This window comes from Nycticebus coucang, chromosome 8 (genome assembly GCF_027406575.1).
Source record: "Nycticebus coucang isolate mNycCou1 chromosome 8, mNycCou1.pri, whole genome shotgun sequence".
Lineage (NCBI taxonomy): Eukaryota > Metazoa > Chordata > Mammalia > Primates > Lorisidae > Nycticebus > Nycticebus coucang.
Genome location: NC_069787.1, coordinates 61,217,765 through 61,224,197, shown reverse-complemented (window position 1 = coordinate 61,224,197; position 6,433 = coordinate 61,217,765).

Here is a 6,433-nt window from a genome sequence, read left to right as displayed (position 1 = left end):
CTAAGTATGGAAGAAGGAAAAGATATTTAGGAAAACACAGACAAAAATGAACTACTATAACCATATTAATATAACACAAGATATAAAGTCTTCATCATTTTATGGCTGAATAGTATTCTACGGTATACACATACCATACCTTATTAATCTATTCATAGGTTGATGGACACTTGAATTGATTCAACATCTGGATGACTGTAGGCATACCTTCTGGGTGAGGGGAACGACTATCACAGGGACCTTATCTAATAAACATGAGCTTTGTCACCTAATCATTTGTACCCTCATATTAATCTGAAATTTAAAAAATTAACAAAAATTGGGCAGCACCTGTGGCTCAGTGAGTAGGGCGCTGGCCCCATATGCCGAGGGTGGCGTGTTCAAACCCAGCCCCGGCAACAAAAAAATAGCCGGGTGTTGTGGCAGGCGCCTGTAGTCCCAGCTGCTCAGGAGGCTGAGGCAAGAGAATCGCGTAAGCCCAAGAGTTAGAGGTTTCTGTGAGCCGTGTGACGCCACGGCACTCTACCCAAGGGCGGTACAGTGAGACTCTGTCTCTACAAAAATAAATAAATAAAAAAAAATTAACAAAAATGAATAAATATGAAACAAGATAGACTTTAAAACCTAGAGTCTTATTAGGTATCAAAAGAATCATCACTTAACATTAAAAAGAACAGTTAACCTAGAAAGATAAGACTATCCTGATTCTTGACATACATAAACATAAATAGAAAGAATTCTAAGAAATAAACAAATTTTCAAACACAGGTAAAAGTTTTTCATACGTCTCTTTCAGAAACTGAGAGGTCAGCCAGAAAAATTAAGAAACTTGACAAGTTTATGTAATGAATGATGGAGTAAAGATTCAAGCCAGGTTGTTTAAACCAAAACCTGACTCTACTACATTGGTGTTCTTTGTCCCTCTCATTTCAAGTCTGAAGGAGACTTCAAGTCTTCACACCTTTCCCTCTTAATGCTTTACATAGCATACTGCTACTACTAATAATAGTAACCACTGTCACTGTTATAAGTGCTTTGCAGATTAATCTTCAGGACAATGCTGTAAGTAACTATTATTATCTTCATCCTACTGATGATTAATTCACACACAGTGAAGACAGCTCTTCACTCTGCTCATCCATAGCCTTCACCTCCACCTCTTGGATAGCATATACCTTTCTGTGTGGCTTTATTGTCACCCACACTCATGTTTCTTATCTTTTCTGATAGAGTTGAAGCTTTTTAAGAACACTGGATATTCTTTATGCATCTTTGTATTTCCCATACCTCAGACTCTTCTCCATTGCCTAACCATTGTTGAACCAGCTTCTTCACAAACAGTAGGTGTCTAATAAATGTATTTTATATACATTGTGGTTTTGTTTCCTTAGATTTTATTAGCTTTAGCTTTTCTAGGAAAGGTAAATGTAGTCATGAGGTTGGCATAAACATATTTTGGCAGAGAACGTGGGTGTAGAAAGTAAATACTACTTATTTGTATTTAGCCACTATACTTGCCAGATACAATGATTTACTGAAAAACCTATGAATTTATAAAGGTGGGAAAAACTCCTGGAAGTTTATATTTCAGTGACAATGTGGTAAATAAAGGATAGAAGGCTTGAATGGTCACATATTACTCTGGCTGAGGACACCTATTCCTTCCTTCCTTCCTTCCTTCCTTCCTTATTTCTTTCTTTCTGTTTTTTTTTTTTTTTTCTTTTTTCTTTTGAGACAGGGTCTTATTCTGTTGCCCAGGCTAGAGTTCGGTGGTATCATCATAGCAACCTCAAACTCTTGGTTATCTTAAGCCATCCTCCTGCCTCAGCATGCAAAGTAGCTGGAATTATAGGCACACACCACCATGCTTGTTTTTTTTTTATTTTTTTGTTGAGATGGGGTTTTGATCTGTTACCCAGCTGGTCTTGAACTATTGGCCTTAAGACATTGTCTGACTTTGGCTTCCCAAAGCGCTGGAATTGGCCACCTATTCAGTTTCTCAGGTAATACATACACTAATTCATATCATCCTTGCAACAAGTCTGTGAGTTAGGTACTGTTGTTCTCCACATTTACAGGTGTGAAAACTAAAGAACAGAGCAATTAAGTGACTTGCTCAAGTCACAAAGAGAATAGTTGTGGGAGGTGCAATTTTGATCTTGACAACGTAGCACCAGAAATTTCACTCTATGTCATCTCTAACAGTACTATATGGTTACAGGGATATTGAATCATCAACTTACAAAGGAAAACTACATCCATGTGAGAATCCTGGCCCCCTGACCACTCCAAACAATTGCAACTGACACTAAATGCAATGCCTCTCGTTGGCAGCAGCGTATGTTCCTCTGACCTGTCATTATTTATGTTAGGTCTGGCCATTTGATTTGCTTTGGCCAATGGAATTCAAGGCTATGAGATATTGTGCCAGTTCAAGCTGAGGCCTTGGAATATTTCACATGTTTCCACTCATCTCTCTTGAACTTTTGCCATTGCCATGAGAAGACCATGCCTTGGTTAATTACTAATCTGAAAAGTATTAGACATTCCTGTAGCAGAAATGGACCTAGACTACAACACTACAACTAGCCTAGCCTACATAACCTCACCCTTGATCATCAAAAGCCGAAAAGACCCACAGACACTGGAATAAATGATTTTTTTTTTTTTTGAGACAGAGTCTCACTCTGTTGCCCCAGGCTAGAGTGCAGTGGCATCACAACTCACAGCAACCTCAAACTCCTGGGCTGAAGTTATCCTTTTGCCTCAGCCTCTTGAGTAGCTGGGACTACAGGTGCCCACCACAAGGCCTGGGCTAGTTTTTCTGTTTTTTAGTAGAAATGGAGTCTTGATCTTGCTCAGGCTGGTCTTGAACTCCTGAGCTCAAGCTGCCTGGGCCTCCAGGCTAGGATTACAGGCATAAGCCAGTGCACGGAGCCAGGAATAAATGACTTTAAGCACCTGAGCTAGAGTGGTTTGTTACACAGCAATATTGTAGCAACAGCTAACTGATACAGTCTGGCAGAAGGGTTACAGCACTTACTTTAGCATCAGTAACTCTTGTGCGCCTCTTCCTTCTAGATAATAGAAATGCCTGGAGCAAGTAAATGTGGGGTTTGAAGCAGGAGAAGAAATGTCAAAATCAGAAAAGATTTATTCGGGACTTTTCATTTTTGCCATGCTGGCATTTTACTCACATATTAAAAGTCCCTGAAATATCGCTTGTTGGCTATGCTGTCACGATCCATTCTATAGACATTTTGATGCACTTTATTACAAACTTTAAAATCATATTAGCAGCTGTTATTTTATATCACAATGGATTAATAAGATGCATTTTCACAAATAAGACACATTTTAGATAGTTTTGAAAAAATTTCAGTGTGAAAATCTTATGCCAGGATTCCACATTTCAAATGACACATTTCTAAATAGCCTAAAGTGAAAATGCTCTAGTAATATGCCTATTTCTACTGAGCTTGAAACTATCAACCCCCCAACAACCCAGGAAACACATAACCTTCCTACATATTGTGTTGTTTTCTATTGTAGCATATGACATTCAGGGAAAATACATCTCTTGGTTTTCATTGCAGGGGAGTCCAGGAAGTAACACTGAAAAGAAATAACAAAAATAACTGTTTTTTGCAGTTTTCAATTGCAGTGCTTAAACAATGTACATGAGAATTAACAGAAAAGCATTTATTCCCCTTTAAATATTAGAATAATGGAATGGTCTATTGCCTTTTCATGTGAAATAATTAGGAAAGATAAGGACATTTTTTTCTTGGAGGCAATCCTGCTTCCTATGGTGTTGCTAAGGAATAAGGAATTTTCCTTCCAACTGATCTTAAAAGAGATATCTAAGATCTATATCGCCTGTTTATGGATTACAGCTAACTTTATAGTCATGCGTAAACTGTACATTTGAGTGCAGTAAGACACGTCCCCTGTCTCACAATAAAAATATTATGGAACATTATATTTCCATATAGTAATGGTACTCTTATTTTACTAGTAGAAAGGTACGGTACTAATTTAATTGACTAACATAAAAGTCTCTCAAGTAAGATCAATACTTTATTTTCTCAACAGTTTTCATAAACACGGATTTATTTCCACTTGTGTTCATTTGCCCCCCCAAGACAGCAACAAGGGCTAGGGGCAGGTCTGCTGACCACCCTCCTCTCCATAGCACAGACGTGAAACCTTCTGAGCAACTTCATAATGTGAGCAGCGGCTCTCAACCTCCCTGCGCCTTGCAATCACCAGGGAAGCTTGTAAAAGACACCAATGCCCAAGCTCCTCCTCAGATCAATTAAATCAGAATCTTTGGGGGTGTGTTCAGAGTATTATTATGTTTTTAAAGCCCCCAGGTGATTCGAATGCACCTCCCGGTTTGTCATCCACTGACTCCAGCTCTGAATTTTAGGGAGACTGACAAACGCTAAGGTCTCAGGTAGACAGGCTTGCTTGGTGTCCGTCCCGGATTCCTGTTCTGGTTGCTAAGGGCAGAAATTCCCTGCTAGGTGCCCATGCTAAGCAGTGTTGCTTGTTGGTGGTATATTTTTTTCCTTTGTACATTGTGGATCTTTATTGCCATTGCTTCAATGCTTTTGAGTGCAGAACTCCCATTGACATCAGTGGGGGTGCTGCTCCTGGAACGAGTTCAGAATGCTCAATTGAAAGCTCCTTGGTGCAGTTGGAGAGGGAATCTTGCCCTGAGCTTTTTATGCACACCAGGGTTTAGGTTTCTTTCTTTCTTCCTTTACTTTCCTTATTTTAATTTTTTGTCCTAAGGTCTGTGCCTTGTGATTGTGATTTTTGACTTTGAAGTCACTCCCTTACTTTATCTAAACTTAGCACATACTGTCATTTTCTCTGTAAGTCTCACTGAGGTTCACCCTAGGGTAGCTTTTCCTCTGAATCAGCAAAAGAGAATGAGAGAGAGAGAGATATCAAGTTCAAGTTTCACTCCTGACCAGAGTTAGATTTGGGCCACTGAGGTTAATGGTTGAGGTCTCACATCCCTCCTCAGTGAAATGAGCATAACCAAACAACCTTACAAACCCCCAGTGGGTACACCCACTGGAGTCGAATTATATTGGGCATGATTGCCTTGTAGTTTTTAAGGAAAACATTATTTCATAAATGCTTTTAGTAGGGGAATTGGAAACCAGGACAGCTGCCTAGGAATCTCTCTAGACTTCCCTGGGAGAGCTATCTATGAAAAGTCCTGAATGGGAAGCAGCCTATTCCCTGAGATTCACAGTCTACCTTCACCTTTCCCAAAAAGAAACCTACAAGGTGTATACGTTGATCGTGGGGCCCTTATTCCTCAGGAAAACCAGCAGCATCATGTCCATTATCACTATCCATGAAATATTTATCCTGTTATAATGGACATGAAATGATGCACTTAGTCCTATGGCATATCGTCTAAACAGGGCCATCCTTGGATAGAAGAGGGGAAATTCAATCTAGCTACACAAGAGGTTTTGAGTGTGTCGGAATATGCAGTTTCTCAGTTGGTCTGTAAAGTACTCTTGACAGCATTAGTTCATATGTTATGGGACCACTCCAATCATTTTCTCAGGAAAAAGTCAAAAGAATTTTTTGATGGAGAACATTTTGTTTCCCTGCCACCATTTTCTTTAGATAATAACTATACTTCATGTTCTCTAATCCAGAAAAATAAAGGATTTTGTTCTCATTGCTAAAAATCTAAATTACTCAAGAAACCCTTAGAAGAAAATGGGTGTCTTCATTTATTATAATCACTTTGTCCAGTTGGTACTCTGTTCCAAAAGCTTGACATTGAACCCAATGACAGTGCTCATTGGCATGGGATTAACTCTGGTGGTTAGATCCCATAACACCTGTAGATTTTACTGTAGTGAATGATTGTTTTTTTATTTAGTCATTTAGGGGCCTTTTTTCAAATAAGGTATTTAAAATATTTTAAGAAATGGGGAAGTACAATTCAGAAGTTAGTTGAACACTTACGTCTTTTTATTATCTTCAGATAGAAATCATATGCCAATATTATTTAGTATATTCCCTCCAAAAGCAGCCTTGGGAAAAGGTAATCGGGATTAAAAAATTAATACAAAAGCCTCCATACCTCAATTGTTATTTTTTCTGCCTGCAAACTAAAAAGGAGCCGGCTGTGACCAATTTATCTGAGCCAGTAAGTGCTAGACCCAAGGTTGGTTAAGAATATTTCTGATAATAAAAGAAAAGGGAGCCAAATTGTTGAGAATTACTGTTTTTTAAAATTTGCTATTCTTTAGTTCAGTGTGATTTGACATAGAGATCTTTGAAAATATCATAGATTTTTGCTATGTATTATTTAGCAAAACAAAGCAAAAGGACAGGTCCATTTCCTTCCTTAAACCTAACATACCACTGTTCTCATGACACAGAAGAGTCA